Source organism: Sturnus vulgaris, chromosome 3 (assembly GCF_052056855.1).
Source record: "Sturnus vulgaris isolate bStuVul1 chromosome 3, bStuVul1.hap1, whole genome shotgun sequence".
Lineage (NCBI taxonomy): Eukaryota > Metazoa > Chordata > Aves > Passeriformes > Sturnidae > Sturnus > Sturnus vulgaris.
Genome location: NC_142245.1, coordinates 40180308 through 40199082, shown reverse-complemented (window position 1 = coordinate 40199082; position 18775 = coordinate 40180308). Strand labels below are relative to the sequence as shown.

Here is an 18775-nt window from a genome sequence, read left to right as displayed (position 1 = left end):
AGTTCAGGCTACTTCAGACCTCAGGTCTCTGAGTGGGAAATAATGGGGTAGGAGCAACCTGGGGCAAACCCACAGCTATTGTTAGTGAGCTTGTCTGCATAAATTATGAGAAGCAGAAGTGGAAAAAAAGCAAGGTGTTTTTCAAAATCATGCAATAGCCAGAAAGGACCAGGAGCAAATAAACCCCCCAAACATTGATTAGTGAGTGGTCAGTGAAGATTAGGATCAGTTTTTCTTGGAATATTTATTCACATTTGAGAATGAATTCAGATTTAATGGCTTTGATTGCAAGCCATTTGCGTCTGCCTTTCACAATTATTTGAGTGCTTGGGGTCTTCTATTACTGTGTAAAGCAAACATCAGCCTGAAATGCACAAACTTTTACCAGGAGAATACTTCGTGTAATGTAAAATATCCTATTTAGACTCTGTGCTGGGATGAAGAATTATGCAAATCATCCAGAAAGAAAGAGGTTGAATTTTGAACAAAGCATCAAAGTATGAACTGTGAATGGGGAGTCAGTGGAATGGACTTTTTGCAAATAATCTGCAGGCCTAGGAACAAATTGCTGATGGCATTTCCATACAATCTCTATTAAGCCTGAGAATTTTATATGCTTGATGAGGATAGTTTCCCAGAGAAGAGGATGAATGTGCCTGCTTGGAAAAATTCTCCCCATGTGTAATCTATTTATTTGTTCATGTCTGCAAATATAGGGTGCCATCCTACTAAAGTGTCTTATCACAAGTTTCCCAGAGAACTTGTCTCCATCCTTGAAAATATTTGATAATGGACAGGACATGGTCATGGGTGACCTGCTCTAGTGGATCTGCTTTGAGCAAGAATATCTGACTGGATGATCTTCAACATGACCACTGTTATCTGTTCTTTGATTCCTGCATTTATTCCTATGTTTAACTTCATCCTGTCAAATACTTTGCTGATGAAGATCTGTTCACTTTAAATCAAGTCTAAGGCAGCCATTGCACTTTTACACCAGAGAATTTTGATGTAAATGGAAACCACTGTAGAGACTGATCCAGCATTTCGTGTGATTTTGGATAGGTCCACCTATGAGCCAAGCGTGTGCTGTCATGGTGAACTGATGACATGACAGCAAAGAGAGAACTTTGCTTTCACAATGCACAGGTGTAACACTAGTGACCCAGTATGGATGGTAATAGTGGACCACCACTAGTTTGTATCTCACATTCTCCTGCTGGAAGAGAGTAAGAGATTTATCATACTCTCTTTAGTGGAAATCAAACTAGTGCCCAAATGAATTCTCCCTATAGCACACAGTAACTTGAAATCCACTTTATTTTAGGATACGAACATTGACCTAACTGTTCTAGTATTTTTTATAGGTGTGATATGAGTTCTAGTTATTTGAATTGTTATTTTTCTAGAAATTTCCTAAATCTATTTGCCATTTGTCTGCTTTAAAAAACCAAAACCAAACAAACAAAAAAAAACACACCAAAAAAAAAAGCAACCAACAACAACAAAAAAACCCTATAACCAGAAAGGGAAAATCAGACTAAATGTTAGTGCTTAAAGAGAAAAAAAATACAGAAACCACAACCTGTAACCAGAAAGGGTAAATCAGACTAAATGGTGTATAAGTCTTTTTAAAGAAGAGATTCATCATAGCCATTCTTAGAATCATAGACTTGTTGAGATTGGAAAAGGCCTTTAAGATCGTGTTCATTTTTAAGCTGTGTTGCCATGTCATGCTTAAAAAGCATTCTACAAGCTCATAAAGAAATACAGAAGAACCACTTGAGTTAGTTGATCTTTAAAAAAAAAAGCCAATATATTTAAAGAGGGGAAAGAAAAATAATTACCTTTTTAATATCCTGCTTGCATTATTGCACATGCATGTATCAATAGATGAGAGAGGCAACTTAAATCTCAGCAAGGAGAAGAAAAGACATACATGTCCTACTGGGATTTTAATTCAGTGTATAAATATCTAAGAGGGAAAATAATGAGTGCTTTGGAGATAATTTAGAGGTATTGGTAAAGTATTCAATGGTTAGCATTGTAGGAAATCATTAGAAGGTAAACCAATGAGAAGTCAATAGGGAGAAGCAAAACTGTTTTCTTATATCAAAGCGTGGTAGCTGTGCTCATGGTCTAGTTGCTGTTCAGGATCTGTTTTCAAAGATAAGGTTGTTATGACTGGAATGCCAGACATGATTAGATGCTGTACCATGTCCTGCTTTAATCATAGAATCATAGAATCTATGACTTGTGTTGAACAAAAGATCATCTTAAAGATCATGTTAAAAATCATCTAGTTCCAATTCCACTATCATGGGCAGGGACACCTTCCACTAGACCAGGTTGCTGAGAACCCAGTTCAAAGTTGTCTTGAAATCTATTGATTTATGCAGGTCTGAAAAAAAGACTTGATGAACTGAGAATGTAGGAGAAGTAGAATGTAAGCAGTGGTCTAAACGGTTATGTGAGTTACTGATGTTGTCTTCCTGACCAGAAGATTCGTGACTTCATTTTTTCATCCTAGGACCCAGATTCACTGTCAGGTGGCAGTAACGAAAAACACAAGTAATGGATACTGCTCAGGGAAAGATTGCATCTTCTCAGTTGTAGTTAAATTGATTTCATTTCTGAGTGTCTTTTGTACACAACACTGGATGTTAAAAAACCTATGAAAAGAAGAATATTGGAAAAATATTATGGCAAATATTGCTTCTAGCAAAAACCTTTGGTCCAGGGTCTGACAATCTCATACAGCCATTGCTACCAGACATCAGCTGAACACTGAATTTCTAAATCCTCGGCTGCCATGGATTCTGAATCATCCCCATTCAACATCTTGTTGCAAAGAACCTTTAAGATACCCTGAGAAGGAAATGCAGTCTAAAATTAAAGCCTGCTTTACTCTCCTAATACATCATGGGATTTGCAAGGTGAAAGGAGGTATGAAATTCAGCTCTCTCCCCAGTGTAGACAGGTTGGTGGAAATTCAAATAATTAATGTAGTCAGGCTATGCTGAGACTCCTCTATACCTCCCCAGAGCACTTAGGACACATATATCAGAAAGGTCTTTAGAGATAAAAGAAGTGTAAGGTGAGAGATTTGATCTCAGGTGGGGTTTAATAACTTGGACATTGCTCATGATAATAACTATGAGCACTCTAAAGAGGAGAACACATTTCTGTATTTATTTAAAGGATTGCTTCTTTCTGCCATTTTTTAATTTGTAACTTACAAAATCACAAGTCTTTTTGGACATATAATAATGGACAGCTGTCTGAACAAGCAACTTAGAAGATGAGATTATCTCTAAAAAACAGTATCAGGAAAAAAGAAAAAATAAAGAGTTTGTTTTTTTGTTTTTTGTTTTATTTTCAAATTTAAGGAATATGAAAATCTTTTAACTTGGTTAAAGGGTGTGTGTACACTAAAGAAGCCAAAAAGAAGGAAAAAATAAAACATTAAGAACCACTTATGTTTCAATGGAAGGGACTGAAGTGAGCCATATGATGAAAAATTATATGACCTGCTTTTTCAGAATAGATTTCCATTTCCAGAACGGAAATTATGTGAAGATTAATGGTTCCTTCCAAGACAATCTTCAATAAAGAGCTCAGCAAGTCATCAGTGACGAGAGCTATTCTTAGCTTGCAGCCTGGGTATCTGTGATTGTGGGGCAGGGTACAAAGATCTCCCTCCAGCTGCAGTGGTGGGCACCACTGTTCCCACAGGCATGCTGTGGCAGTTTGGACAAATCCTTAGAGAGGTGACACATCTGAGTGACATCTGACACAGCCCCAGTCTGCATTACTGCTACCTGTTTTAAGGGCTTATCCATCCTCCTTGGGAATCTCATGCTTCTAAATGAGATGCCAGCAAGACTTTGTACCATCTGCTAAGGCTTGCCTGTATTGCTTGCCTGTAAAGTGTTAATAATATAATTTCAAACTCCTGAAATGGAATAACCTGAGGTCAAAATAGTCTTCTTAATTGTACATAGACATTTATAATTATATCCACTTCGTTTTGTGCTTGCATATATGGTGGTGGTCATTTAGAATGTGGCATCCTTGCCACACAGTGATGTTAGAAGTAACAAATCTCTGCACTATACACAGAGAGTTGTTGCAGTCAGTATCCAAATGCTGCTTTGTAAAATGGTACCTATAGTATGGTGTGTATGCATGTGTGTGTCCACATGCAACCATAGCAATGTTCACATGCTTCCCCATGTCATTCGCCTGGGAATCAAACAGGAAAAACACAGGTGCTCAGTGCTCCAGCTCCAGTGAGCAGTGATGACTATGTTTATGGTGCACAAATTGCCCTTCTGAAAGAAGAGGGAGAACAGAAATTAGAAAAATTCCCAAGAGAAATTTCTGAAAGTTTCCAAATATATGTCAGACTTTTATGTCTGAAAGTGTCACTTGCTCACTGTCTACAAAAGGAGATCACAAGCAACAATTATGGAGTATCTTCCTAACCACCAATTGCAGTTATAGTATCAGAAACAATTTGCACGGCTGTAGGGAGGGAACACCTTGCAATTCAAAATGCAGAATTTGTTTAGAGACAGCCATGGGTGAAAGGAGCCTTAAGCTAAGTCTTAACTAACTTGGAAGGTTTCTAGCAGGTTACAGCAGTGAAAATGTAATGAATGACAAATGCTTAGGGCCAGTCACTGGGAGAAATCTCCAGTGAATTCATTCAAGAACCTACTTAAAGATTTATGACACAATTAATATACATACATATATATATTCACGTATCCCTACAGTAGCACAGAACCTCAGCCCTCAAAATAGCTCTGGGAAAGTTCAGAATATGAGAAGGAAGTAAAAAATCTTTGAACAAAGATTTTCCTGTGGAACATCTGTGCTATACATTTTTGAGTGACTTTTTGTGAGACTTGTTGGAAAAAGGCAGTTTGAGATAAATGAGTAATATTTGTTCAGGGGAAATGAAGAGAGGAAAGGCAAATGCTGATGGATTTTTCTCTGCAAAAGGGAAGATTTCAAGGTGACTTAGAGAAGCATTCAAAATGATAAAGGACTTGGTTAAAGCTGAAAAAGATAAACAACATTCACCAATGAGGAGATGAAAGCATGGCTTTATAATGGCCTCTAACTGGATTTTGTGTGATTTGGGCTTCAACTGGGGAAACATAGGGTAGCTTGACAGCAGGAGTGACTACCCGTAATTAATCTCTAGGTTTAAAGTTGAAAGCTACCCAGAAAAACCTATACTCTTTTTAATGAAAGCAGTTGTTACTTGGAACATAGATGAAGGAAGAAATGGGTTTACTTATGTATTTAAATTAGGACTTGCCCAGAAAAATTAAACACAGTGGGTAGAAAGATCCTGCACAGATGTGAATTGATCTTGTGTGCATCTGTACTGACAGAGAAATGGGAAAACTGTCTGGATTAAATGGAAAAAAGTAGGTCTCCATAATGTTCATGGGAAAACCAAAAAGTTATTTTATTAGAGCCTGAAATATTTTTCACTTTGGTACAATTTTGTGCTTTTGTCTTTCAGCAAGGGCAAAGCTTTCAGTACTGAAAATATGGATTTATTGTTACCAGCAGTTTTTGAACAGAACTAGAAAGATGCAATATATGTTAACTTTTTCATGAGGAAACTTCAAGTCTTTGGATATCGTTCTGCTTTAATATTACTATGGTAGTTTTTGGTTGCTTTACAGAGATTTAGAAGAAAGATTGCCTTTATTTTAAAGAGTTGAAAAAAGATGATAGAATTCTTGTGACTTGCCCAAGACACAGAAAGCTATGAGCATAAAGTCAGTTTTCCCAAACATTCAGTTTAAAACAAAACTCTGAGTTACCTACACTTGCAGTAAGGAAGTGACACTTAAGTGGTAGGGAATTTACCTCTGTATTAGTCTAAGGAAGGCTGGAAAAAATGTGGAGCAGGCATAAGGAACAAATTATGATTGTAAATGCTCTTGGCATGTTTATACTACAAATTAAGGCACATTTGTGGTCTTTAACAGCATCCTTGATAAGAACTGTTAAGGAAACTTCCCTGTCTGACCATTTAGGAGGCACTCTGGCAATCACACTCCCACTACCAGTGGCTTTAGCTGCTGGGATTGAAGCCACTTCTCAGTGAGTGGCTCCAGTAAACCAATGGATATCCCACTTGGTTCCCTACACACTTCACTTTCACACAGTCAGGCCAGGTTTCCTTAATGGTATGATCCCAGATTTCTCATAGCAGAGTCTCATACTTTAATTTTATCATGGTGCAGCAGCAAAATGAAATCTCAAGCTGGTACCTCTGGGGAGGGACACCCCAAAAAAAAGGAGAAACTGGGCTATTTGCCCTCACAGTCTATGTGCACAGGGGGTCTTCCAGCTGTGGATTTAGTTTCCTCTGCAGGGGATTCAGGGCCAGGACAGCTCTGCAGTGTGAAACAAAACATGCTAAGTTTTACTAAAAGAAATGAAAATGCTAGTATAGACATACCAGAAATCACTCAGGACTTCTGATGCACCTTCAGAGTGTGCGCTTCCTGAATACTTTTTCTTAGACAGTGCAAGTCATTATTCAAGATATATAGTATTTTATACAGTGGGAAACAATTTGTCCATAATGACTACAAATCTTTGAAAATAGGATTTTCAGTACTGGTGAGGCCTCACCTCAAGTACTGTGTCCAGTTTTGGGCACCTCACCACATGAAGGATATTTCGCTTCTCTAATGTGTCCAGAGAAGGGCAATCTTTTGAGGCAAGTAGCAAGGTAGAATATCTCATCTGTGTTCAATGTTTGTTTTTCTCATACCAACTGCACACTAATAATTGATGATTTTCCACAGTTTTCTGAAATATTTTGCCATATAGGAAGTACATACCTGCTGTGCAATCCCATTGGATTTGATCCCACTAAACCCTCCTTTTATCTCTTTGGTCCTTACTGCATATCCTGTGGAGTCAGATGAAACCCCATATGGTTGACTGCAAGGGCTTCCCATTGTTTTTTTATTGTCTCATTATCAGTTTTGCTCAGAATATGAATAAAGGGATTATTTTTCCAAATAGGAATTCATATAGCCTGGGAACCCAACAGCCTGGATGCTGCAGGTCAAGCTGTGCTCCCTTCTGCTTCTCACATTATCACTACCAATAAAGAATCTGCAGCTGGGGACTCAGCTGACAACTCTCTCAGTGATGCTTGGAGAAAGAGAGACTGTAGTTGCTCTTCCACAGCTGCAGTAGAGCTATGACAGGAACTGAAGCAGGAGCCTTTTTTTTTCCTTGTAACTGAAACAAGCAGGTAACAGGTCACTACATAGAGGCCAAAATATTGGAACTATTTAGAGTACTTGTTTGCTGAGTTTGATTTCTAAATGGTCACAAAATTTCATCTTGACCATTCCCTTGCTCTACATATGATGTGAGACCCTAGACGTACCTCCTGCAACAATTTTTCACTCTATTCTATCTTTATTCCCACTCTGTAATTGCAATGAACATAAATTTTGACTTCTGCACTGTGGCCAGTAGGCCAATGATTGCCCTTCTGTACTTGGCACTGGTGAGGCCACCCCTTGAGCCTGGTGTTCAGTTCTGGGCCCCTTAAAAACATTGAGGTGCTAGTTCAGAGAATGGCATCTCTGAAGGGTCTGGAACACAGCTCTGATGAGGAGCAGCTGAGGGAGCTGGGATTGTTTAGCCTGGAGAAAAAGAAACTCAAGGGGGACCTTATCTCTTTCTAGAGCTGTCTAAAAGAAGGTCGTAGCCAAGTAGGGATAAGTCTCTTCTCCCAGGTACCAAGTGACAGGAAGGAAATGGCCTCAAGCTGTGCATGGGGAGGTGGAAATTGGATATTAGAAAACAACTTCTTCACCAAAAGGGTTTTTAGGCTTTGAAAAAGGTTGCAGTGGGGAAAATGATTGAGTGCCCATCCCTGAAGGTATTTAAAAGTTGTGTAGATGTTATTTAGGGATATAGTTTAGTGGTGGATTTGCCAGTGTTGAGTTTATGGTTGGACTTGATGATCTCAAAGGTCTTTTCAACCGAAATGATTCGATGATTCTCATTCTTCTCTCAAGTTTTCCAGAACTTCAGCAAGCTACATTCTTTAGTCTGAAAATATGAACATGTCTACTAGCCACTTGATGACTAATCTTGAGAGAGATTTTCCTTTACCAAAGAAAAAACAATTGTGGGGTATTACCCAATTACTTAATGTATAATTTAAATTTGATGAACATTTTCCCTAAGTAAAAACTTCTTTTATGAAAAAGGTCAAAACATTTGCTGTAAGAGATAATCAGTTATGTAGTTCCTGTGACTAAGACCGGCTTTAAAACACTGCTAATATATCTAGGGGACACAGAAGTTCATATGAATAGACCTAAGATTTTTAGGTTTTTGCTTCTAAATGGTGAGTCAGGTGGGAAGAGACTGGGAAGCTACCTGACGATTAGTGTGAAAGTATTTCTTGGCTTTTATCTTAATCTTAATAAAAAGATACATCACCAAAAAGAAATCCCTAAATTGACAAACCCTGCATCACAATCAGTAGCAACCACCCCAGAAGGAGATGGTATATTGAAGAAGAAAAAGAACAAGTTAGAAAATAAGCTATCTTCTTTTTTCTTAAGGTCAGAAGTGAAGGGTCTGGGGGTTTTTTTTGTCAGATGGAGTTTAACTTGCCCTAGACTTTAGATATTCATAAATAATCCATAAATTTTTTGTAAAATGAGAAATTATAAAAAAAATATTCAGAAAGAGGAATTTTTATGAAGGAACATCTAGAATTTCTGGGGATTGGAATACATGGGAAAAGACAATCCTAACCCTGGGGGAAACTTGCCCTCTGACTGCATTTTATGTTTAAAAAATTCAGAGTTTTTACTTCATCACTCAGCAGCGAGGGCAAAACATAAAGATAACACCGCCCCTGGTACCATGGATTCAGCACTTTTTGGTAAGGAGCATGTCAGAGTAAAGAGTGGCTCTTTTCCAACTAGGTCTTATCCAGAGCAACAGGTTGTTCACTTGACATTTTTGAGACAAATCATCTTTGTTCTCCCATTTCTTTCCATCTTTGAAGAGCTCTCCCACTTTTATTTTCTTTGTAGAGTTTCAGATCTTTAACTCCACATACGCAGAGAAAATCAAAGCTCCTATTCTCTGTTTGTTTTAGAACTTAACAGCCCCCTGATGAAAGTCTGCTAAAGAAGTTGCTTGGCTTTTCCTGGTTTCACAGAGCCACTCAATGCGTGCGTGCTCTGCGAGCTGCACACCCCTAGGGTCATTCACTGATAGGATGTCATGCAGAGGAAGAAAAGGAGCCAGCTTTGATCACTGGCATCACGCAGATTCAAAGGAAAATAATAGGAACTAAAGAAAAGGTAGCACTGAGTGAGGTTCTGTTCCCACTGTCAGACGGATGGATATGAACTATTCTGGAAGTGCAGAGTGGGGGAAAACACTGGAGTGACATGGGAAATGGCACAATGTGCCTCACTTCTGGATATCTTCAAGTGAAAGAGCCATCTCTGTACTGTAGCTTTACTGGAAAAGTATGCATGTGCTGTTAATGTGCAAAAAGATAGGTGAGATGAACCCTTTCTTTTCATCACAGAATATTCTAGAGGGATTGGAAAATGCTGACTTCCACTGAGATGAGTAGGACAGAAAGAAAAATCACCATGTTTATTTCTGGGCCCTCCCTCGAAGGCTTTGTAGGTGACAGACCCAGTGAAAGCATCCATCTCCGCTCTGTGCTCAGTAAGCAGAAAATGAAACAGAAGAGTCAGTGTGACAGTGAGTGATTTCAAGCCACTTGTAAAGGCATGCATTCAACCCAAGGCCATCAGCTCAGGAGCCCTCACAACAATAGGGTAGGTTTTAATAAAACCACAGCCACCAGAATCCAAAGGGATCTTGAACAAGACAAACAACAAACACAAAACCTTCTAAAATTCATGCTGCTCATCAAGGTACAAAAGTTCCCCAAGGCACTTTGTCAGGATTTGAAGTTACTATGGGTATTTTATCCTGTCCTTGTCTGTCTTCAGCCCAGCTCAGCTCAAAAAATTCTTCCCGAAACAAACTGCACCAGCAGATGATAATTGCTGCTCTTCTCTTTTTGTCTTGGAACACCTGGATAAACGGCATAGCTCCTTTCACAATGCCTTGGCTCCCTCAAAACATTTATTAAAGGCTGTACACAGAAGAGTCATGCATATGTAAATCCTGGGACTGATGGAATTTTTGCATTTGCTGACAAACTTACAATGTATTGCTCTATGCAAACATATATAAATATGCTATTTGCCAGAAGAGGCTACTCAAAATTGCACTAAGGTGGCTCACAAAATTTTAGCATCATGTTCTCTTCAACTTTGAACAAGCATTGAAAAGCATAACAGGACATTTTTCAGTGCAGTCCTAGATGCTTAGCTAGAGATATGGATTCACTCCAACATTATCAGGGCTCCAGTGTTTAGGTACTGAAAAGCAATAAAGTGGCATTAAAATACTAAAACAAAATGCACTTTTTTACCTGGGTCTTCCTGCAACCAAATAGTGTCCTTATCCAGCAATCTGTATTCAGCCTTTCTCTTAATCTCTTCTGGTGTTTGCACTAAACACAGCCAGGATTCAGCCTCTTATTTGTGATTTGAAAGATGAAAAACCAAATCCAAGCGCTGTGTCTGGGCCAAGAAGTAGTTAATTTTTTTATATGAAGTGGAAAAGTTGTAAGGGATAGCATAGAGTGCTTGAATCCATAACAGATTCAATGGGAATCAGAGCTTTCCATCAAAATTATGCAACAGGCAGCTTCAGAAAACTGCTGTGGGCAGGTCAGCTAGAGACTCCAGGCTGGCTTTTGTGCATCTCAGATGCAGGCTTTAAACATTTGCTGATGGGATTTCTCCTATCTTTCTCTTACTGGATAAAGACCAAGTTTGAATGGCAAAATCTCAGCCTGATTTTCAAAAGGAGATTCCTGTTTACCACTCTGCTCTAATTTTCAGCTGTTTTTGAGCACGCATGCTAGGATATGCTTTCTGCTGCAGCAGAGATCAATAACAAATGATACCTTTGAAGAGAGAGATTTGAGGGATTCTGCAGGAAATCAAAGGAAACAACATTATACAAGCCATTTCTTCCTCGTTGACCTCGTATACTATTTGTTCTTTCTAAGCACTGGCTAGGTGTATATATCCCAAACCAGTAAGTTATAAAGCAAATTGGATAATAATAAAAAAAATACTTCATTGTACTTTCACAACCAATGTATTCTGAAGGCTTCCTCTCTTGCCTCCCTCAAAAAGTGTTGAAAGGGAACCAAGAGTGTAATTTTCACCTTTGATAGCTCAGTCTATCAATTATTTAGGCAAAGCCTTCCTACAAGTCTTATTTTAAGGTACAAACAGGTATTGAGGAGAGAATGTTCCTTTCTGCATCCTTTCCTCATGAAACAATGCAAACAGGCTCTTTTTCACATTCTGGTCTCCTGAAGGGCCCAGTCTCATGGCCAAGATACCGGAATGTTATCTCAACCTAGAAATCTTACTGGGCTTCCCTTCTCAAGCAGAACCACAAAGGGAGAAAGCAGAGCTGAGGGGTGGTGCTGACTGTGTGCAGTTGCATGCAATATATCTATCCACCACCTTTTGGAACAAAACTTAGGCTTATCTAAACAGTGACCCTTTTAGAAAGTCTTTTAGGGGTGGGTCTTCCCTCAGGAACTTGGTAAAATTTGACTGTACCATCAAAGCAAATTATCTCATCTCCCTCGATGACCAGTAGAGAGAGCCAAGCACCTTTAAAAATCAATTAATCCTTTTCTGTGGCACAAATTTCTAAAGTACATGAGGTGTTTTTTTTTTCTGCTTGCTGCCTCTTTATCCCCACCGACAATAGGGACAATATGGAAGAGCACCAGGAATGGCAGGGTATCAGGCAAATCATCAGAACCCAGCAGAAAATCCTCTCTTAATTTGTAGGCTTTATTGCATCTCATTCTGAAATGAAGGGGATTTGTTTGTTGCTCTCAGGTCTCTCCTATCTCAGTTTCAATCAACTGTTTATAACAAAGTGGGGGTTTGCTTCTTTTTGTTTTGTGTGTTTGGGGTTTTTTCTTTCTGGGGTTTTGGGGTTCATCTGGGGTATGGGGTTTTTTTGGTTTTTTGGGGGGTTTCTTAATATAGAAATATGCTAAGAAATGCAAATTTTGGAAGAAATTTACCTTTGAAAGAGCTGCGTTAAGCAGGAAGGGAATATAATCAGAAAATACTTTGTGTGCTATACAAAGTTCTGCAGTACAAAAAGATAAATGCCTAGATCTGTGCCTCAGTGTGCTGACAAGAGCTTAGAAGTTTGTGTTTGTGTGTGCAGAGATACAGAGGTTGAGGAAAGGTTTAGACTGGATTGTGGGATAGTGATTTGCTTGAAGCAGAGCCTCCTGTATACCATTTTATTATACTCTAATAGAGCACACCTGCAGAGTGATTGGTGCCTTTAGCACCCCCTTGGGTCATGCAGAAAGTGTTCCATGCCCTGCAGAGTTGCAGGGTCTTGTGAAAGCTTGCTTCAAAATTGATCCGTCTTTCAGGGAGTTCATATGCTAGTGAGCTCTGAGGATGACAGCTCTAATATATATGATATATAATTTTTGTTTGAAAAAGCTTTCTCCACCAAGTTTCTACTAGAGCTGTGATTTCTAGCCTGACTAGTGACCAAACCCCAAATACTGGCATTGCAATCAAGTTCTTAATGCTTACCTTCCCAAAACACCAGGAACACATCTTTGTAGTGACTGAGCAAGAGTAAATATGAAAGCATGATTTGGGTTGTTTGTTTTTTGGGTTTTTTTTTCCATTTGTTTGCTCTTATTGCTATTACATTGCACTAGATTCAGTATTTTATATATCCAGTATTTTATAAATCCAGTGAGTCAAATTTTCAGCCTGGACTTACTGAGTGTACCTACCTAGACAGCAGCAATGCTGTGTTATTTCACAGTAAGGAGGGCCTCAGCAGCTCTGATGTGAGGACAGAATCTAAAAGTATTCAATAATGCTTATCAACAGTATGTAAGCTGAAGTGAAGAAAGCAGCATGTCATATCAAAACACAAGTGTAGTTTTGTTTACCTGAATTGGGGTTTAAGACAGGACTACAGCAATAATATAGTGTTTGCCATGTAGTTGTCTTCATTTGGCATAATCTTTAAAAGTTATTAAGTGAGCAATGTGTAAATAAAGATGATGGGTGTAATCTGTGGGTTTTAATTTCAAACACTGGTGTATATTAAATCAATCTGTGCACTATCTTTTCCTTTCAGCATAGCTCCAATTTCAAGTTCCAAGTATAAGAGAATGCAATATAATATAATTGTGATCATTTTCTTTTCTTCAATAGAAGCAATCATTGCCTGTAGCTGGTTTCAGAGTGTTGTGAGGAACTTGAAGCTATTACTGACTGTCTCTTAAAAGAAGTCTCAAGTCTGGCAAACGCCTTTGGAGAGTTTTTGTAATTGACATTATATATAGCTTTTAGATGGAAAAGCACACACTGTTCAGAACAGCTGGCAGTCACTGAAGTAAAATGACAGGCATTGTTTTGCAAAAAAACTCAGGTGAGTGTAAAGCAAACAATAGCCTAATTCTTCTACCTTAATTAAAATTTGGTATGTGTATTAAGAGCTTGATCTTTATCATACTGAAATTAATGGTAAAACTCTGGTTGACTCCAATAGCAATACCAATATGCAAGATAAAATTGCTCTGTAGAATGAGCTGAAAGAACTGTTGCCATCAAGTTTTTAACATTAGATTTAATTACAAGAATAATGTTTTGAGCAAGTGACTAGTAATCAGGAGCCCTGTGTCCTGTTCCTGGAACAGAAAAGCAAATGCTCAGATTTAAGAACAGCTTCTGAATGAATCTGCTTTTTGGAATCAAAATTTTTATTCTGATCACTGATCATTGTTCTCTGTGTCTTTGGCATTATAAGTCAGGGCATTGTCTTGCCGAAGTGGCAGACACTCTTGTCATTGGTGTCAGGGTAATGCCATCTGGGTAACTCCTTGCAGGTCCAAGATCATGGTAAATATCTTCATCTTTACAAAAGGTGAGCTAATGTAGATACTATGAAGTTAAATAATTTTACATGTTCTGCTATGTTTAGAGATGAAGTGATATGTAAATGCAAGGGTTTGCTATGATATTGACATATCATTTCAGATATGAAAGACATCTGGCTTCCTATGATGCTAGTTCTCTGGTTTAGATGTTTTTAGTGACTTCTAACTGATTTATTTGGTTAAGAGCTGAGTACTTTCTGTGTAAGTCCTAACTCCCTTTCTTTGCAAGGTGAGGACCACTGGGGAACATTCCAGTGTAATGTTTTGCCAGCAGCAATCTCTCAAAGTGCTTAGAAGTCTCTGTCTAAAGCTGAGCAGTAGTGAAACAAGGAAAGGATGGCGATTAATAGAGGATTACTTATTCACCTTCAGGTAAGATGAAAAGCTGGAGTGATTAGTGCAGTTCTTAAATTTGCTAAGGTGCCTTGTTCATATTGCTTTTGCGTCCTTGGAGTCTGAAAGCTGATCTCAGTCAACTGTTTTCTTTCAGAGCTGGAAATGTCTGCTCTGAAGAAGTTTGTTGATTCTAGTCTATTAACCGCATAAGCTACAAGCCTCATCAAAAGAGTAAAAGTCCCATCTTATTCCACCTTCAGTTGGATCATAGCCCTTTGGAAGTTTGTGATCATGCCTGTATCCGAGGGTATGCCGAGGTATTGCCTCTTTTCTCTTTAGCTTGGCTTTCTTGTATAAAGTACTAGACTATTCTGAAAGTTCTGTGCTTTCCTTCCACATAAATGGAGAGCTCTGCTTGTGTGCCTGCTTGTTTGTCCATCCTGGTTCTCACATGGTCCTTGAACAAGGACCAAGAGGGAGCCTTGGATCATGGTTGTACTAACTTCCCACCAAAATGCCCAGGCAGTTTTCCCTGGCAGCCATGCTGACCAAAACACATTGTAATAATGACATAGAGACCCAAGCCATATGTAGAAAAGTTACTGCACAAGGCTACTTGGAGAGCCTGAGGTAGCTAATCTTGGAAGCTAGTAGAGGTCTTGGAACCTCAGTGATGATTGCTTATCACTCCAAGAGTTTAATAAGGGGCAAAAAAAATTTAAAATTTTCCCACAAGTTACAAAAATTGAGTCTAGAACGTGCAATGGTACTTTGGTTTTAGCTTCAGCAATGGGCCTGGGGGCAGCCACAGTTCTGGAAAGGCCCTGATTTGGAAGGCAAGCAGATTCAGATCTAGATCTAAATTTCAGGGCCTGTATCCATTGCAATATGGCATGTGCTTGATGGAGCACTGAAATAGGAAGTGAAAAATTTAATAAACTTTTTTTTTCTAGTGTTATAGCCATGTTTAATTTCTCTTCACTGTTTGCATTTACAACACATTTGAAAGTCTGGCATTTTACAGGAATATAATAAGACTGGTAATTAGAGCAAGCTGAAAGAATCCAAGCCAAAGTCAATAGTTACCTTTTTTTCCTGCCTTCTAAGCAGAAGCTTGTCAAGTTCAACAGAGAAATTTTCTTCACTATACTTTATTACAAAAGTTATAAAAACAAGATATCTTGAAAGAGCAAACCTGCATCTTTCATTCCAAACCTAATTTAGCAGGTTGAGGGAGATTAAACTGAAATGGATTATATTTTTAATTTAAGCTTTCCCCACAAAAAAAAAAAAAAAAAAAAAAAAAAACAAAAAAACAAAAAAAACCAAAAACAAACAAACAAACAAAAAATCACTCCACAAACAAAAACATTAGATGACACAATTGCAAAATTGGGCTCTATTCACAGAAGAGAAAATGCCTGACTGGGATTCATATAGTCCTCTATGGCTCTTCTATGAGAAACTGGGTGTGGGGCAGGGACAGCTGTGCTGCTTGGATGCCCACACCTACAGGGTGCTGGGATACAATTAGCTAGGGGAAATGAGAGGGGCTGTTACACCTGACAAAGGTACTACTCTAAGAGATGGAGAATTTCTTAGGGTGTTTAAGCATCTTGCAAAGCATTAACATCTAATAAGAAAGCTTACGGCCCAAATGCTGCACTTCTGCAAACATTAATACAGGCTGTTGTTAGCCAGGGGAAATACTTTGTGAGGCTCATTAGTTTAATTGGTCCCTGTCATCTAGTTAAAAAGGAGGAAAGAAATGCTCCTGACAAAGGCACAGGCTCTGTGTAAGTGGTGTTTTGCTGCTGTAGCTCTGCTGTGTGCTGGCTGGCTAGCATGGGGCTTGTGTATCCATCAGCCTTGTCCTCACTAGCACAGGGCAGCAGCAGGCAACAACTCCCTGGCACAGCCATGTGCCTAAACCACTACCATTATCACCAGCTTGGGAGTGCTCATGCCTCGGCCACTGTGGCACAGATTTGGAGTGCCACCTGCCTGAATGCTGTGGGTCTTTTTGCTGAGGGCAGCCATGGGTGCTTCTCCTCCTTCACTACTTCTGAGGGTGAGTGGCTTGCAGAGATGGTCATCTCTAAAACCATTGTAAGCACAGCTGTGTGGGAATCAGGATTCAGTAGGGACTGTTGTTGAACTCTAGTTGCATGAATGTCCTGTTGTATAAGCAGGGATAAGCCATGGACCTCTACTTCCTAATCTGTGGTATGGATATTTATTTAATTTTTATTTATACTTAATTTTTACTAATATTTACTTAAGGCACAGCCTGTTTTGATGCAGATGTGTACATCGGGAGACCCTTCCAGGGAGAGAAGGCACTGCATGCAGGTGATTACAGCTGTATCTGGCTCTCCACTGTTCCAGAGGTGACAGAGGTGCCAACAGGGTTGTACCACAGTGCTGGTTTAGGCTGATCCCTGCTGAACCCAGCTAACAGAAATTAGTGGGTGTTAAGATCCATAAAAATTTGTCTCTGAAAAAAGTGAAAAAATTGGTGGTGTTAAGATCCATGCAAATCTATTTCTGCAGGTGTCTTGGCCTCTCATTTGCAGCCCTGGTTGCTGTGGGGTTTTACAGAAATTTTCTTCTGCTTCAGAGCATAAGTCTGCTTTCTAGATCATTTAAAACCTGTGGCAAAATTAACTATATTGGTTTGGTTAATTGTCCTCATCCAAGAAACACTGGTAGCTCCCCTGGGTCACTACAGCAATTTCTTTCACGCTGTAAAATGTTTACTTCTCTAGAGTGAAAACGTGTAGGCTGTCATTATGTGACTCTACAGTTCCACACTGATAAAGGCTACTTCTGCCTTTATTTTTTTAAGCTAGTAAGCAACTGCCAAATTCACTGAAATAGTCTCAGAGAGTTATTTCTATTTTTTTTTCCATTGTTTTTGATTTGATGTTACATGATTGATAACAACATTTTGTGCTTTGGGAATCTTGCTCTCTTTGACTGTGCTGGTTAGCCTCTGCTTTTTCACAGAAGTCAGCCAAGCTAAGACTTTCCTTTTGATTCATGCAGGTTGTAAGGTCAGTTCTGGTACGTATGATTTGATAATGAATTCGTGCTCCATTTCTCAGCTGGCTGGTTCTGCAAGTAGGCCTGGACAAATACAGTGACATTTGAATTTAAGGTGACATTGAGACTTAAGTAAAAAACATTTGAGAATAGATTTAGAAACCTGTACAATGCAAAATAAATACTAAGTAGAATAAATAAAAACACTTTGATAATAAGAACATAACTTTGATAATAAGAACATATATATGTATATATGTGTATGTATAGATAGCACAATGTTACGGATTTCGAAGCCTATATAATTTCATATATGTCAGCATCAATCTGAGGGATTCTTCTGTGCTCCAAAGAAAAGGGAAATGTGAACCACAAGCAAAGGAAAGGGGAGGGTGTCATGTAGCAAGCAGCATTTCCAGTGCATTCATTCCTAATGTGGTAAGTGCCAGTGCAGAGATGACTTGTAGGGTGACTACTGGGTGTCATTTCCCACACAGGTGCACACAGGGGGTGGGATAGAGCACGGGCAGAACTGAGTACATCACTCCCCCTCACACCACCAGCCACCACAGCTGGGTCATCTCAGCCAGGTGAAATCTAGTCTGGACTAACTTCCCTACTCCTGAAATAGGGAGAGGCTAGAATTTGAATCCTAGGCTGCAGCTGATTTTTCAGCACCCATCACAACTATGCCTGAAACTGGGAATGGATTCTAGCTGTAGGATCTCTCTGTACCTAGGCTGATTTTTACAATCTTTGACTCAGCATTGGAAATTTTTTCTTTAGTTGAGAAAAGGTCAGTCCAGCAGATGAAACAAGGGTTGGGGGCCAAGGCACCACCAGAGACTTCAACTTTGGCTGAATTTTCCAGTTTTGACTTGTATTTCCTGTGTGAGTGTACTCAAGCGATTTCATTTATCCATGTTTCAATCCACTCTGAGGTGAAACACAGTGTGCAATACATTTTTACTGTGATTTGTTTGTAAACAGCTCAGGGAAAAAAATCTGTCCCATTATTTCCTTTGACAATGTGTTACCCGTCCTTAAATATGATTTTTGGTCTTCCACAGTGTTAATTAGAAGTTATTAATGAACTGGTGGCTTTTCAAAAGACAGCAGCATGGTATGATACTTGGGATATGAATGTGTCTCAGAGGTAGAAGGAAAATAGGAATATCTATGAGGGAAACCCCAAACTTTATCTCAGCATTCTCAGTGATTCTGACCAATAGAGATTTTCATAATTCATTTAGGGTA

The 18775-nt window shown here is 39.0% G+C and overlaps 1 long non-coding RNA gene across 1 annotated transcript in view; it reads left to right on the top strand.

The window, feature by feature from the left end:
* Nucleotides 1-7644: 7644 nt before the first annotated feature.
* LOC148224295 (uncharacterized) overlaps nucleotides 7645-18775 on the top strand; it is a 31453-nt gene continuing 20322 nt past the window's right edge. Inside the window, exons 1-3 of the long non-coding RNA XR_015802304.1 lie at nucleotides 7645-14509; nucleotides 14628-14790; nucleotides 16778-17956. This is a non-coding gene — a long non-coding RNA (uncharacterized LOC148224295). The remainder of the gene's footprint in view (nucleotides 14510-14627; nucleotides 14791-16777; nucleotides 17957-18775) is intronic.